The sequence below is a fragment of the Lipophrys pholis genome (genome assembly GCF_963383615.2).
Source record: "Lipophrys pholis genome assembly, chromosome: 15".
In the NCBI taxonomy this organism is placed as follows: domain Eukaryota; kingdom Metazoa; phylum Chordata; class Actinopteri; order Blenniiformes; family Blenniidae; genus Lipophrys; species Lipophrys pholis.
This window is the reverse complement of record NC_137642.1, coordinates 19869610-19895608: the sequence shown is the minus strand read 5'-3', so window position 1 is coordinate 19895608 and position 25999 is coordinate 19869610.

Genomic DNA, 25999 nt, shown 5'->3' with positions numbered 1-25999 from the left:
CCAGCAACCGAGGGTCAAGTGATCAAGGTGAGAGAGTTCACCACATGAAGCGACCTTAATCATCACCACAGCCATTCCTAATGTGTTTGTGTAATTTTATCTCTACGGCGCGTCTGTTTTTGTGTCCTCGTGCGCGTGTCCATGTCTCTATGTGTGTGTTTGTGTCTTAATGGGGACGTTAGCAGCTGCTTTTTGATGAGTGCCTGTTTACTGGACCTAATTAAGCATAAAACGGCCACACATATCCACTGCTAAAGTAGGATCCCAAACAGATGGCCAGAGGACCCGAGAGGCTGCCTGACACCTTGCCTGCACTGGATGGCCAGTCAGCAGCCAGTCAAAAAAAAAAAAAAATCCACTGTTTTCATGCGGGCACTATCACACTTCTGAAAGTTCATAAAAAGTAGTTATCCAAATCAGTAAAAGAGCTAAGATGAAATGGCTATATATGCTTTTAAATGTTTCAAATCGTCACAATATAAAAATGTCATTGAGAAACCCTTTGTTATGAAATATGTCTCGTATTTTCTTTTTCTTTTATTTTCATCTCAAGCTCAACTCTTGGGGGGGTTATTCCCCTCCTTAAGCCCTTCTTCAGACTTTGACAGGTCATGGCCGAAAACAAACCGCCCGATCGCCTCAAGGAGAAACTCTGGGATGTGTCTTCCCCTTTGTTATTCTTAATATTGCTTTACCTGTCTGGAGCCTGACAGAGGCTCACCTGAGGGAATGCGTTGGACGTTTGCCGACACTGAGCGGATCGCGGAAGCAGCTCGCTACACGCCTTGCCGATGAAGACATCACCACACAGCTATGCAAAAGGCAGAGATGAATCCCCGGACCACAGGCACTGTCTTGTCTTAAGGAGTTTTCACCATTACAATAGGGGACTGAGGAGACACTTATAGACTGGAATGAAACTGTTCTGGTACTGTTCAAAACACTATATTGACTATATATGTATCACTGCTGCTACTTCTTATACTCCAACTAATACCTCCTTATGGATACTATAGATAAGGAGAACATAAATCACTGTTACCTCTGAAATATTGAATTTTTGCACGTCACTTAGATTTTGTACAAGACGACCTGTTTGGATATTTCTTCTCTTACTGGTTAAGCTTTGCATGGGAACACGGTGTGTGTGGTCAGGTGAACGCATGCATGTGTGTATGTGTGTATGTGTGTGTGTATGTGTGTGTCAGAAGGAGGTGGAGAAGTACTCTAGAGGGCAGCAAGAGACCATGTAGGTTGAGTAGCGCCGCCATGATATTTGAAGTGCTGGAGCCAAGGGAAGGCTAAGCATTGCGTTAAGGTGGCAGCCTATTTTGGTGTGTGTACACACGGCATATACTTATGAATTTTATTGCATCTTGGCTTTTCAGCCAGCGATCGCTGTGGCCATACAAAGGCAGGAGTAAAAACAGCTTGTGGGCCCATGTGGCACAAGGCCTGCAAAGGGGGGGGGGGGTGCAAGCTCATTTAACAAACAGGAGTAGTTTGAGTGTGTGAAATTGTCTGTGATCTTTTATTGTTAAACAAATATGAGCTATGTTTACACTACAATCTCTACATGTGAAGCTCTTTTTAAGAGAAAGAAAAACCAATCAAATTGTCATAAATGATGTAAGATTGTTCTGTTGTACACAACAAACCCCTTCAATTTTGCACGTGATGTGTCAGATCAGTCCATATATCAGTTGTGATAAATAGACCGACATTCCAGGTTAGTCCATGAAAATCACCTTCATACAGTTTTACAGCATGTTGATAATAGGATCCAAACTCTATTACCGGATTGACCGCTGTCATCACAGTCCTAGAGTAGACTGAGCAGGTCGAGAAACCCGACTCTGCTGTTTGTGAGTCCAGGGACGAACAAGCAGGATTAGTGTAGGAATGATCAGGCCGCAGAACACTGTGAACCCGCACAAACAGCCTTTGAGTCTGGATCCCCTGCCGACAACACGCTATGTTTTAACATTATGTTCCTGTACTGTGCGAGTGCAGTAAATCACTATATCAAAGAGGCGGGGAATGACGGTGGGTGATATGAGGCCTTTTGTCAGAATCTCTGTGAGCTAAAGGGGCATTTGAAGCTAATGGCACATGGCCACATGCTTGTTTTAATGGAATATGGGCAATTTGAAACTTGCATGCCACTGGACGGCTATTGTTTTGGAATTTTCAAGGAATCGTATTTTGATCATGTTTACCATCTGTTAAATCACACTTCATGGCCGGTGAGGCAACATTTCTGATTGCTGATATAAAGTTGCATACGGCGAGCCGTTAACTGGCAGAAATACTGATTGTGAGATATTAAAAAAAAACATGTTCCTGTCTCGTTCATTGTTGAACTGTGTATCTAAAGAGGTTACTTCAAGTATACATTTGACCTTTCCTATAAATGGTGCCGCCAGCTTTTCCTCTAGTGCAAAGAGGCCAACATGACGGACTATTTTTGGGAGAAAAATAGGTCAATGACACATGAAGAGACAACGGCCAGGGTTTGGCAAATGCTGCCGCCATAAACAGGGTGATCAGCGTGTAAATGTCACCAGTCTTGGGAGCTGCACAGAGCTTTTAATTTGTTCGCTTTTATTACCCATCACAGATACAAGATGCCTGTTATGTGCTGCCAAATCCACTTTACATGCACAAACGGCCCTTGACCTTTTATGCTTGAGTTTACAGCCGGGAAAACCAAACCATACAGCCAATTCAGAGGCAGCGTACAGTAACTCATAGCTTAGGATACCATAAATGTGTGTCTTGTCAAAGGCCAATCAGGGGTCCAGTTTAACGTCTCAATTTGAGCTTCACAGCACAAATGAATCATTTGGAAAGCTCTGTGAGTTGAACAATTTCATGCTTTGAAAAGTTTAAGCAATGAAGTGTTCCCAAAATTGTAGAGAGTACCTGGAGGAGCCTAAGAAGAAATCGTCTCGATTTTCCCTTGACTGTGTTTATTGGGGATGTTTGTTGCAAATAAAATCTCTTACAAAGGGAGGTATAAAAATGGAAAATAAACAGAAAACTACAAAAAACAATTTGCACCATTTATTCAGTTCAACAAAATACGATGGAGCAGATCTTCAAAGTCAGTACCAATGTTGAGCTTTACTATTTTCTTAGACCAGGCAGGATTACAGCATCTCCTGGTAGAGTGTGTCAGATTGCTTGTAGATTCTAGTTTAGTAGGGATATGCAATCTCCAGCGATTTTTTATTTTTTTTTTTTGACACAGCTACATTGTCTCGGTCTTCTTCATAAAAACACTGACAAACCATGCTGCTTTTGTTAGAACCCCTACTGGGCACTTTCAAAATTGCAGCGTAACCAAGCACTGCCATGTCTGAAGTCTCAGATGTTGCTGGAAGTTGAGTGAATAAAACACTCAGTGATTTATAAAAAATATTGCTGGTCTCAGCTTGTGAGGTGGTGAATATTTATTTGTTTAGCTGAACAATTGCGAGAATCGCTTGTGTCTCAGGGTGAAAATCAGGGGTGTGATTTGATTTGATTTATTTACAGATTAATCACAAATCTGACTGTAATTAATCGCAATGATCAGACAGTTTGTCTGCTTGTAATTACCACACAAAATCACCAATTAAATGCTCTGAAGTTGTATTTATTTTGAACCCTTTGACCAATGTGGACTCTTATAAGCTTAGGTGATAATTTGGTTTAGAGTTTAAAGAATTGCGTATTAAATAGGACATCATCCTTTTCCTTGTCCTTGTGTGTGCCACGTTAACAACATTAATATAACATTATGTTAATAATGCATATAATACATAACAATAATAATAAAACTACATTAATAACATTAGTCACAGGAAATGGAAACATAAGATGAGGTAGAGTGTATCTACGGTGGATGGTAGATGGTGGAATAACAGTGTGGAGTTGAATAGAGTCCCTGCTGAGAGTCTATTACAGAGTCGTACTCCACACACGATCCTCATTTCATTGTGCAGGCACAAACCGAGCAGAGTAAAGCAGAACAATGCAATTATGCCATATATTTATTCACGCGCATGCACGTTAGGCATATGAATAAAAAGCAAATAAGACAGATTTAATTTCAGGAACATCAGCGCACTGCAGCAAATTTCTTAGATACACTTTATATTACGTCGAGGCTCCCTTATTGAATAATAGATCTTAGCAGTCCTAAACTATGATTGTACTTTCTTTTTTTTATATATATATTTGATTTGATAAGTTGCCCAGCTAAATTTAGATTTGATGTAATCAAATCTTTTTAACCTTGTTATATTCTTGTAGATTAGCCGACATGCAGCTTTCATCCTCGGGCCATCAAAGCAAAACTTAAAGTTAATATTAGTTTTGTTGATGGCTTGTTTTTAGACGGAGGGCCTGTAAGGGAAGATGCTGGTTTGATGGCTTGGGAAATGGCATAATTCTGCTAAATAGGGCACTTTTTTTTTTTATCATTAAAGCAGATAATTTGATTCCAAATACTTAAAATAGAGCCATCTTGCTGGTAGATTTCATTGTCAAGCTTGATCCTGACAGCTTTAGAGCGATATCAAACACATAGTGGATATAAACAAATCCTCACATCTCGGGTTCCTATTAAAGACAGACTTGTGTTACTTTTCAACAAAACATTAATACCTTGTTGAATCATAAATTAAGAGGAACTTATGGTATCAAATACATATTCACAAATGCCGGCCATCTCAAAGTAGACCCACAGGAGTGCTGAGAACAACATCATGGGTTTTAAGAGGTTGTCCTTATTTAGTACGATGCTTTCTGTGCTGACTTTATGGTCCGAATGCTGTCCGTCTGAATCACCCCTTTTAGTTAGAGGGGCCATTAACAGCTAATGCTATCCAGTGCTAAACTGTGCTGGAGGTAATGAAACCTCGGGCTCACGACACCGCTCTCCTACTGCAGTGCCAGTTCCAACATGGCTGCCAGCCCAACATCGTATAGCCTGGGAGGAAATCAAGACGGTGTGAAATATCAGCGTCTCAGTCTCTGCTCACAGACAGACATTAAATGTCTTTTGCGTTTTGTGGGAAACGCTCCGGTCGTGGCCCAGGCGGTACGCCGGGCGCCGGGTCCTGTCATGTCAGCGGTGGTCGCGAGGATACTTGAACCCGTTTGTCTTCCAGCGCGCGGGGCAGGGAAGATGGCATTGTGACACTAACGTCATAGTGCTAATAAAACTATACTAAGCTTATATCCAAGGCAGGATAGGAGACAAACAAGAATAGTGATTATGTCACTGAGGCACATGGTCCAAAATCTTAAATGAACCTTGCCTGGTGCTGTTTTAGTTGATGATGCGACACTTCTGAAGGCTTCGTTGACTGCTCAGCCCAGGAAACCTGAACATTTGAACAACGACTTCTACTGTTATCTTGTAGCTGCTGCCAGGATTTGGTGTGCATATTTCTCCTAAACAATATATGATATTTAGAAAGATTAGCAACTACCAGAATACAGAGAAACAGAGCTGTAACATCAAGAACAAATACTAATATTTAAAGCGAAAGAAGCACAAGCTGTGACTCATTGCTGACAATTCTGTAAAAATCAATCCAACGAATCCTTGTTTCAAAATGATTGACAAGACTAACAATAAGATTTGAACGTGTACATTATGTGTGCACTTAAAAGTACCCACGGCACTGAAGCGAACATTTTAATAAATGTCCGTATGGTCGTAGGGAGGCATAAAGCCACTCACACAATTTGACAGATTTAAAACTGTAACATTAAAAGTGGCTTTGCGTCAGCAGGGCCCTGCTGGCTCAGCACTGCGACTGGTCAGAAGAAGTGTTAAAGAGGCAAGACAGATCTCTGCTGGCGTGAGTTACATGAGCTCTGGTACTTAGTGTGGCTGAGGATTTGGATGTAAGTAGGAGCAGAGTGATTCGGAGCAAAGGGTGATGACTCCAGATGGATTTGTGACACAGCAAATAGTTTTTATGCCTGCTCGGGATGTCAGTTCAGGACTTCAACTACTTTGGAGGACTTTCATTAAAATCCACCAAACACTCAGTTCTCTGTTTTGGCACTGGGGAAGTTTTCTTTATGAAAACCACAGCATGTTGTCCGACTTCTTTTCGAGTTGACGTTTCAACATTCACAGCTATAGTAGAGATCTAGTTCAGGAATACAGCATCCGAAATGACCTTGATGATAACAATGACAAGTTAACAAGCTAAATTATCTTCTTGGAAAATGGAGGTTTACATGTGGGCAGTTCAACGTTTTAGATAAAGGTCATCTGCACCTCTGGCATGTTTAACAGAAGACCAGAACATGTAAAGAGAAGTTATGCTGTAAAATGAGTTGGATTGTGTTGTGCTTTCAGACTTATCTGTACAGAGTTTGCATCTTCTCAGGGTTTTCTTTGAGTACTGGAGTTTTCTCTCACAGATCGAAATCCGCTCAGAACTTTAGAGGAGAGGCTCTTATTGTGGCGAGAAACATTTCCTCAGCAGCTTGACATGACTTTTCTTAACAAACTTTTACTGAGCAAGAATACAATTAGTAAAAATAACCTGTATCATCATTCCTCGAACTACTATGATATATATTTCGATATATTGATTGGCACTCATCATGTACTACTTAATTAATACTTGGTATCATTTGCCCGACACAAGCAAACAACCAGTTCAGTATTTTACTTCAAGCTGTTGAAGAGGGAACACAATCTGTCTTACAGAGGGTTACATTTTTTCTACTCATCAGAAAATAAATACATAAATACATACATACATACATAAACAAAAATAAATAAATAAATAAATAAATAAACAAAAATAAATAAATAAACAAACATTTTTTGTGTGTATCGTGCTGATGCATTGTGTGAGTGTGGACATCATGGGGCAGCAGAAAGTTGCAATACCTCACTGGACTTGTCATGAAGACCTTCCAATTGGATCCACCCCACCCACAGTCAGTCTGTTTAGAAGCAGCTCTGGAAATGATGCAGCATAACGGTGCATTGGACGTACAAGATGAAGAAGAATTAGTGATGTCAGCGTGCGTCGTCAGCTGCCTTCAACAGTTTCATCCCTCTGCACACTGCTTTGCAAAAAAAAAAAAAACCCACAGCAGCCTGACAGGTGGCAGGAAGTTATTTCAATTAATACAAGTATTATCATCAGTTCCCACCTCTGCCATGCACACACTGACACACACTCCTTCATGGCAACACATGCTGATCACTGCGTGCGGGGTGTCGGTGTATCCCAGCATGCAGCATGGATCTTTAAAATAGGCCTCTGCACAGCTGGGTTTTCTGCAGGAATGGGAGGAGCAGTCTACCAGCGAGTTCCTGTTTGCCAACGTCATACCGAAGTTGTGGTTGTCATGCTTCGTGTGCTGCCTCCCCGGCCTCATGCAGACCCATACTTCACGTTCCCTGGCAGCCATCAAGGACAAACACTGGCTGGCTGATCAAGGGCAGAAGTTGGCCTTTGTTGCGTGCTTGGCAACGTTGCACCTGTCTAATAGTCATGTGCAGACTATCCATCCGACCTAAATGTGCTTTTGTTACAAGTTGCTGAAACAGAGGAATTCTTGTTGGGTAATTAATTTACTTGTCAGCTAATGAAGGGCGTGAAACAGGCTCCTGCACAGCGTGAGCGTCGCACAGGGAACCAAGGCACTCTGCGGTTTAACTGAGTGGATACTTTCACCGTAACGGCCGAGTAATCATTTTTTTTCCCTGACTTTCCATGTAAGAAACACCTTTATTTGTGACCGTTGATGGATACTCTGGATATTCTCCCTCTTTAGGATACAAATTGCAATTCAAGCCACAGCTTAGACTCGCTCGTTAAATATATCAAAAAGAACGAAGCGGAAAATAATTAAGAAAATCTGTTGCTTAGATTTTGGTGCTTCCTTTCATTCAGGGTAAGAGAAATGTCTGTCCTTTCACTCTGTTGTCATAATTTCCCATTTCCTTTTGAGAGTTCCGGTATTCCCCTTCTGCTTCTTGAGAGAAGCTTTTAATCACAGGGCTAAAACACCGTATCACCTGATTAATCTAACCCACGGTGCGAGGGGCGAACAAGGTCTTTTGACACTTTACATTTTCCACCACAGATGTGGTATATTTCATAGGGTGGCTTCAACAAAGGTGACATTTTGTTTGAGTTCAAGAAATTACAATGGAACAATTAAAATAAATCTTGAGATGAACTTCTCTTAACCTCCTCTTGGTTTGGGTTTCGGCTCGCTGGGCCCTGAGGATGGAGGCCCTCTGTTTGATTTATATCATCCTCCCCTCTGCCTGAACTGAAAGTCGGGGAAAATACTTTCACAAAAAAAAAAAAAAAGAAAAAAAAAAAGTGCAGTAGATTAAATCCCCTCCCGTTTTCTGATGGAAGGACTTCTTTTCTTCCTGCTTCAAAACTCCCATTAGTTTGTGCTGTAAATCTCCCGACTTCAGATTGCTTCAGCAGCAGCTGGTTTGGTGTTTTTTTTTTTTTTGTTTTTTTTCAATCAACAAAATAAAAACCTGAAATATAGTGTATAAGTTGGAGGTTATTAATGTCTATTATGTGCATCTCGTTTCGAAATCTAAAACCAGTAAATCAACATGTCGAAGGGCGGCACAGTGGTGAAGTGGATAATGATCTTACCCCACAGCCAGAATACTCCAGTCCTTCCTGTGTGGAATCGACATCATCTCTCTGTACAAACGTGGGTTTTCTCCCATAGACTAAAGACATGATATTAATTGATGACTCTAAAGTCAATGAAAGTGATAATCAGTGTGTGCGTGGTTGTGTTTGCTCTGTAATTGGACTGGTGACCTGTCCAGTGTGTACCTGTACTTGACCCATTGTCAGCCGGAGCTCTAGACCCCTGTGACATTGACGTTGGATAATATGGTTTAGGAGACGCATGGATTAATTAACAATTAAAGAAAAGGACAGAATAGCAGAAATAAGGCCCTGTTTTCATGGGAAAACAGCTTCTGTTGTACTTTGGGGGTCAGTTTACGTCACAACGGCGCTCGGAGCCACTGAAAATGTAACTTTTCGAAAATGCTGTTCCTGCCCATGCGCACCATGGACATAGTAAACAGTAAATTTGCAAATGCGTGAGACGATGCACAATAACAAACATGTATATAAATGTCAAGTAATATAAAAGTTAAAATCATTATCTGCCAGCGAAATAGGGGAAGCCTACATTTTATGAGTGACTGTTGGAAAACTGATGACTCACTTTGTTCAAACATTAAATCGTGATGATTTTTATTCAGAGACTTTCCAAACAAAACGCCACTGTGCATCAAAGTGTGAATGTCTGAAGGGTAAATGTAAAATGTAGTTCGTCCACCGTCTGATATTTCTGTGTCAGAGCTCGAATCAACTGTGTTTACGTTTGCAAAGCCCCACTGATGTGGTCAGACACTCGCCTTTTGGGAAGTTGGCTCCTTGTGATTGCTGTGTGCTGATGTAAACTCTGTTCTCTTGGTTCATGTTTCAGCCCCGAAGGCCAGAGTGGCAGGTCTGTGTCGAAATGTATAAACACTCACATGCCGACACACAACACAGAGGAGCGCACATCTTTAAACACAAACACAAAGCCTTGCACAACACACACTCGGACCCAAACCTTCTTTTATATCTTGCAGTATATCCACGTGTAAAAATAGAGGATTTACTGAACTGCAAACAACCGGGCTGATGGCTTCGATCGAACAATAGATTTGCAAGTGATCTTTTCTGCAAACGAGAATGTGAATCTTTGAAGTTCACGTGTGTGATTGTGTCTGGGGAGTCTCATCCGTACCATAACAATAGTCACAAAGATAGTTTAAATTCCATCACATACATTATATTTGAATGATTTTGCTCTTATCCAGCTGCTGCTGACAGGATGTGGCTTTTCATGATCAGACCTCCCAGACTACTTAGTATATCTAGATTGTTTAAAAAACTCAGAGAAAGGAGAACATTTTTGCTTTGTATTCACACGAACATTCCGATGGCCGTCAGCACTTCCTCCTAAAATTCTTTTGCTTCTCGGCAATATCAAAATATAAAGTTAAGATGAAGAACTGCCAAATGTTGAATAGTTAAATAAATAGAAAAAACAAAAGTAAAAAAAATGATTTTTTATTAAACAAAAAACTGCTTGATTGATATAACTTAATTTAACTCTATTTATAATTTTTTTTACTTAATGTATTTGATTCTCGTTTTATATTTGTAATCTTCTTGTAGCTAAAGACAATGTCCACGAGCTGCTTTTGTCCGCATTCACCTCGTCCAACTACAAGCACCTTTGTCACTTTGTTGTTTTTTTGCACCGTGGCTCGGACATCTCCACTTCACTTCTCGATTCCACTCCCAGCATAAATTCTTAATGTTAAATCTCTTGTACCTGGTAATTGTGCTGATCCCCTGTTTTTGTTTACTTTGGAAACTGTTGCCTGCACCAGGCCGTCTTGCTATTTATCTTTAATGATTCTTCCAGCTGCAGGTAACCGGCGCAGCTCCTTTTACTTCAGCAGGGGGGGTCATGTTGTCACACTGTGTACTACTTTATCAAAGCTGGGGTTTTTTTTTTCTCAGTTTCTTTCTTAAAGTAGTGTTTGAGCTGGCCACTCTAACGCCTTTTTCTTTTTGCTCTTTGTCTCTGTGTTGCTTTGTGTGAGTGTGAGCGAGTGGGGCACAGGTGCAGCGGGGGACGACACTACTGTATACTGTGGCACCCTACAGGCAGAGGGATGGAGTTGTGCTTCAACACACGTTGTTGATGAATCAACGTTTCCTGCGGTGCATCACCCTTATCTTTGATCACCCACCTGTCTCCTTCTCTCTCTCACACACACTTGCAACTATAACTTTCTGGCAACTCATGCATTTCTCTCTTTTATTCATCGTCATCAGTTCTGATTTAGTTTTACTCCAATACGTGTTACTCCATGTTACACTTAACAGTTCGGGAATACAAAAGTACAAGTTTTCTTTTTTTTTTTTACAAAGTGGATTTGCTACTTTGATTTTGCAATGACACAACTGTAGAAAAGGTAAAGACTAATAGCTAAATAGTTCTCTAGTCTAAAAGATGATTCTGTGACGTTCACTTTAACATTTACATTGTTTGAGGGTAAACATAGCGGGTCGCTGCGATACAGTTGGGAGAGCAGATGAGATGTTTCAGCCTCCAATCTCATCCTGGGTAAGAAACTGAAGTCCAAACTGCTCCTGATAGAGGTTGATGAAAAGTTTATCTATTTTAAATCAATACACATTTCAAATATCGTATTAAACAATATAGCCATACACTATGCAATGCAATAAAAGTGAATAACATAAATAGTTGTGAAAACATGATTTCATGATTCTTGGCCTAAAAGTTTGTCCTTGTCTTTGTTTTCACCTGTTTGTCATGTTCCTATCCTTTGATTCTGTGAGCTGTGCTGCTGATGTTGATGCACTGGTGTCAATGGAGTTTCTTATTGCCCGTGTAAACACAGAGGGGGAGATTTACTAAAGGTTTGGGCAAATTAAAACTTGTATAAATTTGATATTGTAGGCACATTTACAACCTATAAAAAATATGGAACTCTGAAACATTCTTCTTCTTCTTCTTCTTCTTCTTCTTCTTCTTCTTCTTCTTCTTCTTCTTCTTCTTCTTCTTCTTCTTCTTCTTCTTCTTCTTCTTCTTCTTCTTCTTCTTCTTCTTCTTCTTCTTCTTCTTCTTCTTATTATTATTATTATTATGTATTTCTTTCTTCTTTATTTTTTAACACACCAGTCACTTCAGTGTGGATATACGTGTATATGCAATATGTAGGCTGTCCATTGAGGGAAAAAAAAAGCACAATCATGATATTTTCCTGTGTGTTCTGTAATGTACAAGCTGGTATTTGTCCTGCTGCATGATCCCTGCAGCACCGCTCACACGTCAGTGTGTGAAAAGACTCCACACAGCTGATCTGATTTCCCTCAGCTGAAGAAAAAAGAGGCTCTTTTTGAGTTGGGTGCAGCTTTTGCCTATTAATGTAATATTTTGATTTACAGATGATGTTTCTGATGTTTTTGGAGGGAAATAAGAGGTCAGAGGCCTCTTATTTCGTGAAATTTAGTGTCGTCAGCTTCGGGTGCTTCAGCACTTATCCCTCGTTTATCACGGACAGTCTGGGCGCGGCAGTCACAGAAACTGTCTCCGCTCACATTTAGCAACACAATTTACCTTTGCCACTTTGCATGCAGAGTCTATTTGTCACGTTAATCTGGGCGCTGTGCGTTTATCTTCCCTCAGTCAGTTTAATGCACATGGCGGGTTGGCTGAGGCAGTCTGTCAACTCATGGCTGCATTAGGGCTCTAACGAGAATTAGAGGCACATTCTTCACCAAGATACATGAGCGCTCGCTCACATCCGCGAGCGCCGACGCACCAACTGAGCATTTCACACATACTCTTGGGCTCTCCCAGACATGCAAACGTACACATAAACAGTGACACACTCATGCGAACACTTTGCAATAAGTCTTGTCTAATGCAGCCGATGATTAAAAAAGTGTGACGCACTTGCCATTACCTTAATCTTCCAGTAAAATGCATTTACATATATAGTCATTCATTTCTTTCCATGGTTCTAGTCATTTTTCACAGTGCCCTATATTTATGTGTATTTCTTTAAGGAGAGAACCCCCCCCCCCCCAAATAAAATATAATTAAAAACTACTAAACTGTAGCCTCACTTCCACAAAGTTTGTTTCACATCTTCACATCTGAGTGTCCCTTTGATACCTGATGTTACTCAGTTGTTGCCAACTTGCTATAAGATTTCTCCTCCACTTATAGTTTTGTAAAATGTACTACTTTGTTCCACAAAACAGTAAATCATCCTCGTTTCAACATCTGGTATATTGTTTATGCGATTGTGGGAATAAAAGATGTCTTTATGAGACTTTTCTTTATATCATTACATTATTTTTTGATATACAATGAACACAGTGTTTCAACTTTTGGGGGAATAAAGAGCTCATAGTACAGTTTTTGCACAAAAAAAAGGAAAGCAAAATAGAAGAACGACTTTCCTCATCACAGTAGGCTTTTATAAGTAGACATAGCTTGGAGATTTGTTAATAAATTTATGTGTGCCCATGAAGGGATCTAAAGTTTGCACTGTTTTCTATTCTATTCTATTTATTTTACATTTTAACCACTTCCCGGGTTTCATTTCAATACCCTGAACCTAAGGTATACCATTTCTTTGTCTGAATATTATGTCACCTATACAGTTTGTCTCAGCAAATATGTGGCAAATTGAGAAAAATCCCAGAAAAAAAACAACCTATAATAATCTTCATTAAAAAAAAGTGTAAGTGCTGCATTGACTACTGCTTTGGATGCTATTCTGCTCTAGATTGTTTCCAATTACTTCAATGTTTGTACTTTGAAAACAATGGTACTACACAAAAAAAAAAAACAACACCCACATCTTTTACAATGTATTCCAGTTATACCAGTCAATCAAAATCAAAACTGTAATATATTTTTCTGTATTGTGTAGCTATAAATTTTTGGAAAAGTTGCAAATGGGACTTTGTTTTTTTTTACAATTAAGTGTCAGTTTCCTGGAGAGGCACCAAAGAGTAAAAAACAAAAAAGAGAAAGATAAAACAATGACAAGCACAAGCAGTCATGCTTTTCACTGTGTAGTTTATCAAAAACATGGAATCAAGTGTTTGAAACTATTTTGAAACACTGTGAAATATATTTCACGTCTATAAATTTCAGTGTTACAGTCCAGCCGGCTGCTGCTGATAGCAGCTGTCTGTTGAAGAGAACCGAGAGTGATCTGAATCCAGGTCGGGCTGAACTTCTGATAATGCTCTCTCTCTCTCTCTCTCTCTCTCTCTCTCTCTCTCTCTCTCTCTCTCTCTCTCTCTCTCTCTCTCTCTCTCTCTCTCTCTCTCCCTCTCCCTCGCTTTGATTTCCTGTCTGGGACGAGAAGCCATTGACGATTTTCACCAGCCTTTCAGCCGCATAAATCAAGCCCTCTCAGACAGTGGGATTAGCATTAGACAACCTCTGTCCGGACAGCGCCAGGAGTAGTTTCAGCACAGAAAAATCATGTAACTTCAGGTTAAAGGATAATGCTGTAAATTGTGTGCTTCTCTCTTTATTGGCTAGTGAAATGTCAAAAAAAAAAAAGTTAATAGCAGTGAAAATGATTAGAGTTTAATCATGGACAGCCATTGACGAGCAAGATCACTTTATTTCAATGTAAATTTGGGGATCAAATTCAAGACGAGCACAATCTTTAATCCAGCAGCATTGAAATGAAAGTTCTTCGATTTCTTTTTGTGCCTTCCTTTTCTGGGCAGGTGGATGAGGGCTGCAGCAGCTGCAATGGATCATAGGAAGGGAGGAGGTTCAGAGAGAAAGATAGGAACGAGGAGAGAGAGAGAGAGAGAGAGAAGGGCTTCTTCGGAGCTCCTGCCATGTCATGAACATCTCTCATAAATCTCTGTCGCAGAGAGACGGAGAGCAGCTCACGTTTACATTTCGCTCGCATGGCCTTCTCCATCCCGTCTCACCTCCCTAAGTGCTGTTTATTTTCAGCACCTCAACATACTCTGAAGGCCCGTGAAGTAATTATTTCATAAAGTTACACCTCTGCTGTCAAAGATGACCACAGCTGGCCCACATTTAAAAGACCCGAGCAAATGATTAATGTTTGAAGGCAGGCAGCCAGGGAAAATCACACTGCGAGCTCAATTTGTAGGAATACCTTGTGCATGATAAGCAGATATAGAAGAGGGGGCGGAGTGTGTCAGTGGCTGAGACTTTTCACTCTTTTCATTCTCTGATATAAGATCCTTCTGCTATAAGCTTTGGTAAATCAAATACAGAAAGACACATCCACCTCTCGATTTAATTAACACAGAATGAAAACAATAATCTCACATGAGCAAGCACAAGTGAGAGGAAAAACACATTTGGAAGGAACCTCTGCAGAATCAGGCTCAGATGTTCATATCAGAGGGAAAGATAATCCACTTGCTGCAGACGTGATGGGCGCAGGAGGTGAGAGAGGAGAGGAGCTCTGTGCACGTCTCCCAGCAGCCTAAATGTAGGGCAGCTTAACTAGAAAATGGTCCTGGGTAACAGATCAGAGAGGAGAGAGCACAGGAAAGCACCATGGAGTCGGTGACGTGACGCCTTGTGACTTTATGGAGAGTGAGAGAAGAAGAGGCTCTGTGCATTGAAGCGCTCCCAGCAGTCTAAACCTATAGCAGTTTAACCAGAAAACCTCTGTGTTCGCCACCTCAACAGAAAACTGGGAGCCGGAACACACTGAAATATCAACAAACAGTGCAGGTGAACAGACAGACATCGTCACATAGCAGGGACAGTCACAGTCATATAAAATGTTGCTGAGCTGGCGTTTCTGGTTTAATGGTTTGAAAATAGTAGAAACACCTTTTCAACATAAGTTCATCTCCTGACCACTGAAAACTACATCGATAATTTAACGAGACCTAGATATTACTAAATGTTTCCATTCTAAATAGGAATTAACCATGTGAAGTGCTCTGAGGTTGCAGAAGCCAGAGTCATTTCACCATGTAAACCAAGTCCACTCAAATCTGAGCGTCTTTGCTGTCGGGATATCCAGTTTGCTTGGGAGGAACGTTTCTCCATTCACCTCATGTAGAGCCGTTCTGATTTACACACTTAAAGGTGAACGCATGTTGTGGTCATCCATCAAAAACTTTATGTTCCCTACACGACAGCTGTGCGTGGGACACCGAGAGAGGAAGAGGGAGGCTAATAGTGTGTGTCAGGTACATGAAAGGATACTCGCGCGAGTCCTGTGGAAATATCTGCGCAAATATACTGTCGGTGCGTATAACCCCAGATACATAAAACCCATGCAGACAGTACATCCACGGCAACACACAAATATCCGTCTGTGGAGCTCGTCAGGGTATGTTCACCCGGATCATAAAAGTGCGGAGACACAAGGGCGCAGTCAGGCCCATCATGATTTTTCAGAAGTTATAAATAGAGGGAAAGCTAATAAACATTTATGGAGTGGCCATAAATCGCCCGCAGTGTAAACGCTTCACAATAAGTTGTGTTATCCCCACAATGTCATTTGAATGCCCTTTAGTGGTGAGACCATTACTCATCCGCCAGCTTCTATCTTTTTAGCCAGTGTTCCCATTGCCCACCACTCCGAGAGCCCCCAATCAGATAAGCTGATGGATCTGCGAGTAACATCCGCCGGAGCCCGGCTGTCCCCTTGATGACATCATGACGCCTATCTATTAATTTAGCTCTGAAGTGTGAAATGAGGGAGAAAGGCAACGTTATTGTCTCTTAAATATGTCATATCGGTTGGGCTGTTTGTGGGTTTTTACAGCAGGGGGTTTATAGTTTTGATGCTTTTCTCATTGTGATCTAAAATCTTTGCGTAAAATGTGAGTGAGCAGCAAGACCGACGGCGGTAAAACGTGCGACAAGAAGCACTGCACTGTGCATGCATTTGAAATGGACTCTCAAAGCGGTCATAAAAATAAATGTTTGTGTTTTGTATTGGAAGACTAAAGCATTAAAAATGAAAGATGCATCTAAATGCATCCAGCATCACATCGTGCCCTTTGTGAACCCCGTTTCCTCCACTGTCCTCTAGTTTCTGACAAAGGCAAATGATGATGGGATTGTTCTCTAGTTGCTGCACCGGTACTGAGCAGTGATGGAGTGTGTTATGTTTTAAAAGCTAATTAGCGTCACTAGCAGTATCAGGAGCCATCAATCTCAGGCTCAGTAAATAACCAAAATGGACCAAATAACCAAGTTTGGCTGATGACGGTGGATGTAGCCTTTGTAACTAATGGTGGTCATTAACCTCTCAATGGCTAAATAATAGCATCTTAATTAATTTGTTTCAAAGGGAAAGTTTGTAATAGAATTTAATTATATTAATGGGGAGGGAGGCCACAAGGTGCATGACTGGAGGATCGGCAAATAAATACACCGTCGTCAGCTCAGATGTGATTACACTGTTCATGGTGTTTGCATGTGTGCGTGTGTGCGTCTGCATAAGCCGCTTTATCTGTGCTGGTGCATGCACATACTTCTGGATGTGTACACGTTTAGACAGCTGTAATCTGTGAAACCAAAATAAATATGCATGAAATAATTAAAGAAAAAATTCGAACAAGTAGATTGAATATTGTTTTAACTCCTATAAAGCTTTTCAGATCAATGATTTCTCAAGTGTTGACCTGTTCCTCACACCAAGAAGTTAGGATTTGGGGAAGCTCCGGTTTTCTTAAGATACTTTAGAGATGAGAAACATCCCCCACCCCCTCCAAAAAAAACATGCACATGAGATTAAGTGGTGATTTTAAATGGCCTTTAACGTGAATGTGTGTGTGTGTGACAGTGTGTAAGTAAGTAGAGAAAATTTTAAATTAACAGTCCCAGATTTATATTTCACCATCAAGATTAAGTTCAATCACATTTGATGTCACGCAAATGACAAGAAAAGTTCATCTTTTTCGCAAATCAGATGAATAGAAGCAAAAATTTGACAAAATTCTGACGAGCAGGATTCCTCGCTTCCTCGTGTAACTTTACATATAGTGTATCTAGACTTCTAAAAATCTGTTATGTTACTTTGTCCCATTTTATGCGTGTACTTTTCCATCACTGTGTTCTTGCTTCGTCTATTTCAATCTTGATGAAAATATTAATTCATGTCTTTACTTTGTAAGGTACATTATTCAAACAAGGAAAACAAACGCTCTGTCAGATGTGAATGTGTACTTCTACCAAATGTATGTCGAGAAGGTAAACATCGCCTTACTTACACATAAACAAAATAATTGAATGAAGGCAAAGTTCAATGCACTAAATGTTACAGATACTCTGGCTGCAGAAACTTCACATGCAGTATCTTGTACTTTAAAAGTATTTTAGTAGGACGCTACTCACTGGTGTAGCACACTAGATCTGATATATACTCTCTGTATGCTTCTGTTCCAGTTTAACCACAGACATTTTCATAACTGTTTGGTGTATTTAGGGGTCGCTTCCATTCAGTGTGATTTGCTGAGTCACAGCAGATTATAGCCTATCTTCCAGCGGAACATTTTATGACCCGCCTGCCGAGGTTAACTATTTCTGTCCCTTCCACTCCCGACCAGATAAAGATTTCCTAATTCTGTAAATTCACCCTCAGTGCACATGTACTGAAACCCACACATCCTGATTAACTTTCTATATCTGTTGCTCTCATGCTCTCCATTTTATACCACTTTATGTCCTCCTCATCTTCTTCCCCTTAATTCTACTTTTCTCCCTTGCTCACGGTCCTCCTCCTCCTCCTCCTCCTCCTTTTAATCCTCTTCTTTCTCTTCCTCATCCTCCCCTCCTCCTCCTTTTCCCTTCTCCGGATATAAGTACAGCCAGATCTATTACCAGGCCCTGCGGATATACTGAGACAAAATGAGAGACTTTGATTTTCTAATACCATTAGACTATATATAAGTGAGTGTGTGTGAGTGCGTGTGTGAGTGCGTGTGTGTGTGTGTGTGTGTGTGTGTGTGTGTGTGTGTGTGTGTGTGTGTGTGTGTGTGTGTGTGTGTGTGTGTGTGTGTGTGTGTGTTTGGGTGAGGGTGTGTGGCGATCCAACGGGGGACTCAATAAGACAAGAAGAGCTGAGATTTATTAGTGGGACACAAGTCCAAAATCAATCAGGTGATTGAATCAGGATATTATTGGTCGTAAATTAGAGTTGTTTATGTCAGAAAGGGGAAGCAGGCGAGTGGAGGAAGAGGCTGAGTGCAGAACAAGCAACAGCAAGGTAAGCTCGTTGGTGAGCTTATCTGATTCTTTATGTCACGACCAATACATGCCCCCAGTAGGTCGCCTCACTGGAATGCCTTTTTCAGCATCCGCTTAGTGTTGATGCCATCGAATTCTTACTCTTTATTCTGATTCATTTAACTTTTTGAATGTTGAAAAAAAAAAAAGCTTAGTTCCAATAATAATGTCTGCAACGGACAAACAAGCTGAAATAAAACAGTGAGTGGATGAACCAACTAAATCCAACTCGGTCAAACTCACTCAGGGTTGGTCTTTTCTATATTAGGGTCTTTTTTAGTGTCATTCTTGTTTTGTAGACTAAGTGAGTCTTATTTGAACAGTTTTAGAATAATCTTAATATTGCTGTGATTCCAAGGATGTAACAGTGATAAAGTCCTATTCTATTCTATTCTATTCTATTCTATTCTATAGCAGTGTGTGTCACCAATTTCTCCTTTGAGGCAGCAGAATGGAAACAATAACCACATTCCTTCAAGGAAGACATGCAAACACAGAAAAGTCCACCGAAACTGCAGACTTTTTAAACATTGCTCTAGTCAACATTTTAACTTCATGTCACAGAGTTTTCTTTGAAGCGCAGTAGTACTAATTGAAACGCTATACCTGCTTGGCCGAAACAAATGTGAGTGCACACGCGTTAAGGCGCTCGCCTGAAGGTCGCTGAGTTCGGTCAGTCGATGGATATTACGCTCCCACGGAAGAGAGAGGTGCCCCGGACTCCCAACGCAGTTCACAGTTGAAACAACATCTAATAAAAAAGAAGAGCGGCGATATAAAGATAAGGCCTCATAAATATAAACGGACCAAGGGGCTGATAAAGGCTGAGTGAGAGAGTGAGCGCGACGGAGGACGAGCATGAGAGGAGTGCAGAACAACGCGGGTGGATTGTTAGACTGATGACGAATACAAAGCCTGCCTTTCCACCTGGGATCAGCATGAATTCCAGATTGTGTCTGGATGTGATGTGCTGTAGGTGGACTGTATTACACCTGGCACTTTGGTGTATACACTAAACACCTGATTCTGATTCCCTCACCAAAACACCACCATGCTATCACTTCCTCGCAAAATATTCAATCTACACTCTGCATGATTCAATCACGAGTGATGCACAGTCGTGTAAACACGTTGCCCTGTTGTGAGAACATACCGATCTATCTGTACACACATTGTTCTCGTTTCAGCTTTGAATAATTGCACGAAAAGGCGAGGGTTTCACACGCGGTGAGACGCCAGTGACATCACACTCTGTTAAAAACATCCACGTTTCCTCGTGATGCTTTCAAGGTTTAACGACGTTAACTCACATAAACGAGCCAGCATTTCCACCCAACTAAAAGTTTGGGGAGGACCCGAATGGATTTTTTTTTTTTTTTTTTCATGAAACTACAACGAGCAAAGCCATTTAATATCTGTGTCTCACCAGTTCGCAACTTTTACAGACTCTACAGGTGCAATAATCAACTGTCTGCAACTAAGTATGATATCTGACTTACTTGCAATTATTAGCTCTCATGATTGATGATGAATGAATGCATCGTGTGACGTTTTTAAACACAAGCAACACTATTGATTTGTGTTATGACAAGAATTGTTTTTCAGCTATATAACTTACAGAAAATAAAAAGAAGGAACACACAAAAAAAAGTTTTCTGGCAGAAAAGATTTGACACAATTTTTTTATCGGCAGTTGATATTTATCGAGGACATAAAAATACTTTGGGTTGTTTGGAAAATTAATTGCAAGAAGCATATTTACAACAAAGAATCTACGATACTCACATTTCCTGACTTTGTTGTGCTGCACAGCCGACTCCCAGCAGAGGGACATTCACTGATGATGAATTGCTGACGGGATATTTGGAGAAATCTCAAACAGAAAGTGCTTCAGATTTTATATAAGATATGTTTTTTTTTTTTTTTTTTTTATTGTTTAAACTTCGTGACACTTTTCTTTCCCTCCTCTGTCTTATGTGGTAACCTCCAACATCTGGCCCCCACAGTCTGTTAAAGCAAACCATCAACAGTGTTTGCAGACACTATTAGAAGCGGGTCTGTGTCTCATTTAGAAAAATCCCCATGTCTGGATCTCTCAGATGTTGAGAAAAATGTCATCTTTTTCTCCATCAGTCGAGCGTGAGGCCGATTATTATTACAGCAACAAATGTCCAGCAGCTTTTGAAGCCTTTTTTCTGCTGCTCTGTTCCTCAGGCTTCACACTAATGTACTCTTTCTCTGCCCTTCTCCAGACTTCCTGTTTACGTTCTCTTCACTACGCCTTTAAATCTTCCATTTTTCTCTCTTCTCCCATTTTCTCTCACAATGACATCATCATTTTTACTTCATCTTTGAAAACCGCCAGTCCCACTTTTCCTTGGTTTCTTTCTTTTCTTTCTTTTCTTTTTGTAAATACTTATGGCTAGGTCTTTGATTCCCAGATGTTCCAATGAAAATATCATGTCGAAATGTCAAAAACAAGCTGGTCGGCCATTGTTCTCCAGTAAAAATGTAATTGCGTTTTTGTTCTCTGAGACAGTCAGTGTAGCATAACGGAACCAATTTGGTGGACAGCAATATTGGTTTTATCATTCAAAATGATGCTGCGTTCTTGGCCAATACATTGTTATTCACTATAGCGTTGTTACCTTGTTTAACAGGGTTAAGTAGCTTCATCCTAATATACAATATAATTTAGCTACTTGCTTCTTGTTTATGCTTTAATTGCTGTTTATTTAAAATGGTTGTGAAGTCCTGATATCCAATATGCTCAATGTCAGAGAAGTCCTGGAACAGGGGTGTCAAACACATTTTAGTCCAAGGGCCACATAAAGCCCAATTTGGTTGGCAGGGTTAAACACTGCCATAATAACTTTACATTTTAAGCTTTAAAGTTTTTAATTGTCGGGGCACAGAGTTTACTTGATGAAAATGTCCAAATTTTTTGCAAAACCAAATAAGCACTCTCGAAAATAACTACAATTTCATCATAAAGCCAAATGAAACCTTCTAGTGCAAAATACAGTCAAATGTCCTAAAAACTTCTCCTATAGCTGTTCCATCATGCTTGTTTGTTTTTTTTTTTGTTTATTTTAACAAACTCTCCCTGACAGCATGGCGTTGAGCAATGAGGTGGCCAGCTTTAACTGCGGCATCACTTGATATTTCAGCTCAGGTCTCAGTGTTCTATAGTGTCCGCTACTCTTTAGAATTTATATTAAAACAATCTTTGAATTAAATGTTTTCTTTGAAATTTTAACCATTTGCTTGATGGTTTGTCCCGGATTGGAGTTTCTTATGGGCCGGTTTTGGCCCGCTCGCCTTATGTCACCTTCTTTCTTTCTTTCCCCATCCTTCTCTTGTTCCCCACTGCCATCCACACTCCCACGAGCCCCCCTCCTTGCCACCCCTCCCTCTGCCCATTGCCATCTCCTCCTCCATCTCTTCTTTCCTTGTTCTCTTTTCTATCAGCCTTTTTTTTTTTTCTTTTTTTACGAGCTCCTTCTCTCTCCTCCTCCTTCTTAATTTCTTCTCTCCTTTTCTTCATCCTCGCTCTCTCTCCATCTGGACCTGGGCGTTATCAGTCACACTAGGGTTATTTGTCTATCAGTTACAAGGGTATGTCTTTGCCAAGAATGAGATAACGGAGGATGAAACCATGCAGTGGCCGTCTTTCTCTTCACTCTATCTCATCTTCCACTCCCCTTTGTCTATTCTCCCTCTTTTGGTCCTTCTTATCGGCCCCCCCCAAAATTGTTTCTGTCTGTTTCCAACTGCACACACACACACACACACACACACACACACACACACACACACACACACACACACACACACACACACACACACACACACACACACACACACACACACACACACACACACACACACACACACGTATTCTCCCCCTTTTCTCTGCTCTGTCTTCTCTTTGTGTTCATTAGCCCAGTGCAGTGGACATGTGTCTGGTCAGGGCCTTGAACAGAAGAGAACTGGTCTGGCACCGGGCCTGGCATCGACCGTGACCCAACACACACGCACACGGAGCATGACACGCAAAAAGCTGCAGATATGTCTGCATGTACATATGTAAACCCATCTAGAAATGCATGTACGCACGCACAAGCACACGTACACACACACTCACACACGTACACACACACACACACACACACACACACACACACACACACACACACACACACACACACACACACACACACGCACACACACACACACACACACAGAGAGAACAGGCCTCCCATCCATCCATCTTAGCTCCTTGATTAGATTAGACATTATTAATGGAGGGCCTGTGAGCCGAGCAGACAGCGGGGTCACACTGAGTTTAATTCCATTCTCAGATAACTTCATTTGGCCTGATGCGATTGTTATTGCCCCGGTGCTAGATGTTTATAGGAAACAATAGCCCCCATAACACATCCAGACATCCTATTTAAAGAGGGTCAGCCAGGGGCACTGGATACTGCAGCTCTTCTTCCTGCTGCACTGAGTCCGGCGTTGCGGCTGATTTAAGGGGGAAGCCATTTCCCATGCTGGGGAAAAGAGGATTAACAGGCATATTGAAATGTATTACCTTCACCGAGTGACTGTGTGCTCCATAAATGTGCACTTCCATGGCATATAGAAGGGCAAGCAAAAGAAGCACTGCTGGAATTTCGTGATAATCCACCATGTGGCTTTCAGCAAGCAGTAAATCTAACTTTTTATTGGTTCTTCACAACGACTTCTCTTACCAAGAATAAACATTAAGCAGAGATGGCACAAATTTATTATGTATGCTCGTCGACAGGGTGAATAAAGCTGTCGAGAAGGGAGTGACAAGAGGAAAGGAGGAGATTGATATCCACATCACATCGGAAAAGAGAAGGCAATCAAGCTGGAGTATAGTTTAGTTCTCAGCAACACGGAGAAATAGGTATATCTATAAAGGAGGATTGAAAAGACTGTGTTCTTTAAAACTGAGAACCACACATTAATTTAGGTAAATGGTGCCACCAAAAACATCCCAAGAGCAAACCAGCTTTTCTCCCTTACTGGACAAAATTGATTTCCACCCATTTCAAGTGGACGGGGGGGGGGGTCAAATGAAGCGCTCTATTCATTTCAAAGCACAAACCACATTAATGGGAGCCGGGTTTCATGCTGAAACATTACAGCCCGCAGAGCGCCATTCTTTGGTTTTCATTTAGAAATTTTTACGCCATGTCACGTTAATGTTACAGCCACTGATGTTTCAGTCATCACCTCATCGCTGCTGAGGTAATGCCTTTTCACTATGAAATCAGAGGGGTTGCAGAAAAAGGGGGAAAACAATGAAAGAGAGATTGGAACATGTCCAAGAGCTGTTAGAAGAAAGCTTATCGTGGATCGTATTGCTGCTTCATAGCCTTGTTAGTGTTAGCATGCTGCTGATGGACCGTTCTGTGCGGGTGGGTTGGTCAGCGCCGAGGCCAGAATGGAGGCCCCTGCAGATCCAGTTTCCCCCGTGATGGATGAGTCTGGCTTGTATACTGTCGGTGGAGCTATGACCCTGTTGATTGCATGCATGTTTCATGGGGTGATGCTGTGGATTGAGGCTGCAGCTCCCATCTCAGCAGAAACCTACAGTGTCCTCGCTGGTGTTTCTCGCTTTCAGAAACCATCCAATGGCCAAATATAACAAGTGTGGAAGAGTTCCCACCGGCACTCGTGTATTCAAAACTCTATTTAAATTTAAGTTGATTAGACTGACAGACTTTTGACGTGAACAGAGTGAAGCAGAACTTTATTTATAGGCCGTCCGGATTCGTGTTTTGGCTCTGTGACTGAATGACCTTCAGCCCAACAGCAAAATCTATTTCAGTCTTTGTTACAATTACAAGCAACCAAGGAATGTAATATTCAGAACCACAGCTCCTTGTGAGGTATCAAAAAATGTTCTCTATTTTTTTCAATGGCCATTTAAATTGTGCAGTAAGGAGGCTGTAAAGAGTCAAAGGAAAAGTTTTGTTCATGTAACTGACACAGGTGCAAATAAATAAGCTTTCTTCTGGCTCCTCGTGTATTTCTACCTGATGAAAACGAAGTGATTCTGGCTCAGAGATCCGTGTGGCGGTACAAGACGGGTGGAATGGGAGTTCTAGTTTCTCCTCACACCTGGTACTAGCTAGCAGCAGTGCCCAACCCTTCCAGCGCTACAGGAGAGCAGACTCACCGCGGACCGTACAAGCTGTTGGAAAACCCTAGGTGGCCATAATGAGAACGTGGTGTAATGCATCACACTGCTGGTGCTATTGGAACGAGACGCATGCTGGGTTTGTAGCAGACGGGAAGAAAGTTAATCACTGACTTAAGGGCTATTCTCCAAAGTTTTTGTTCTCGGAGAAGAGCCAAACTTCAAACATTTCTTTGTTGTGGTTGTTAAATTATAATTATACAAATTTTACAACACTTTCAGGCAAGTAGCAGGTAAGTCTGACCAGTTTTCTGTAAATAGATGCACACATTCTTTTACGTTTTATGTTGGTCCGCACAAAGATGGAGTGGTTAGCACGCTTCCCTCCCAGCGGGAAAACCCTCACTTTTAGTCTGCAGGGAGCTCAGGACCTCTGATTTCTTCCCAACATGTATTTGAAGCTAATTGGTGGGTAATGGGTCCCCTTTGTGATTGCCCTATGATGCATTGGTGACTCGTCCAAGGTGTGAGAGTAATTTTTATTTATTTTTTTGGTCTTACAGTGACATTTATTGGTTCTGGATGATGAGTACTGATATATTTTGGTATATAAGTTGCATGACCAGCATGAATATATATTTTCAAATTGATTGGAAATAACGTGATACTTATGATCTAAAGGCAGATTTCCCAGAGGCCGAGCAGCAGTGTTAATAGCTTCCCTTCTGTGTAGAGTTTGCATGTTCTTTGCAGTAGTCTGCTGTATTTGGCACTATCTCCCTGCAAAAAATGAACTTTTTTCCCCCCAATAGTTCACATGAATGACTGAACTTCTTATTTTATGTGAGTAAATATACCCTGCTTACACTTGTCATAAAAAAGACACAATAAAATCTCTCGCACGGTGTAAGATCACACGGAACCTGATGTTTG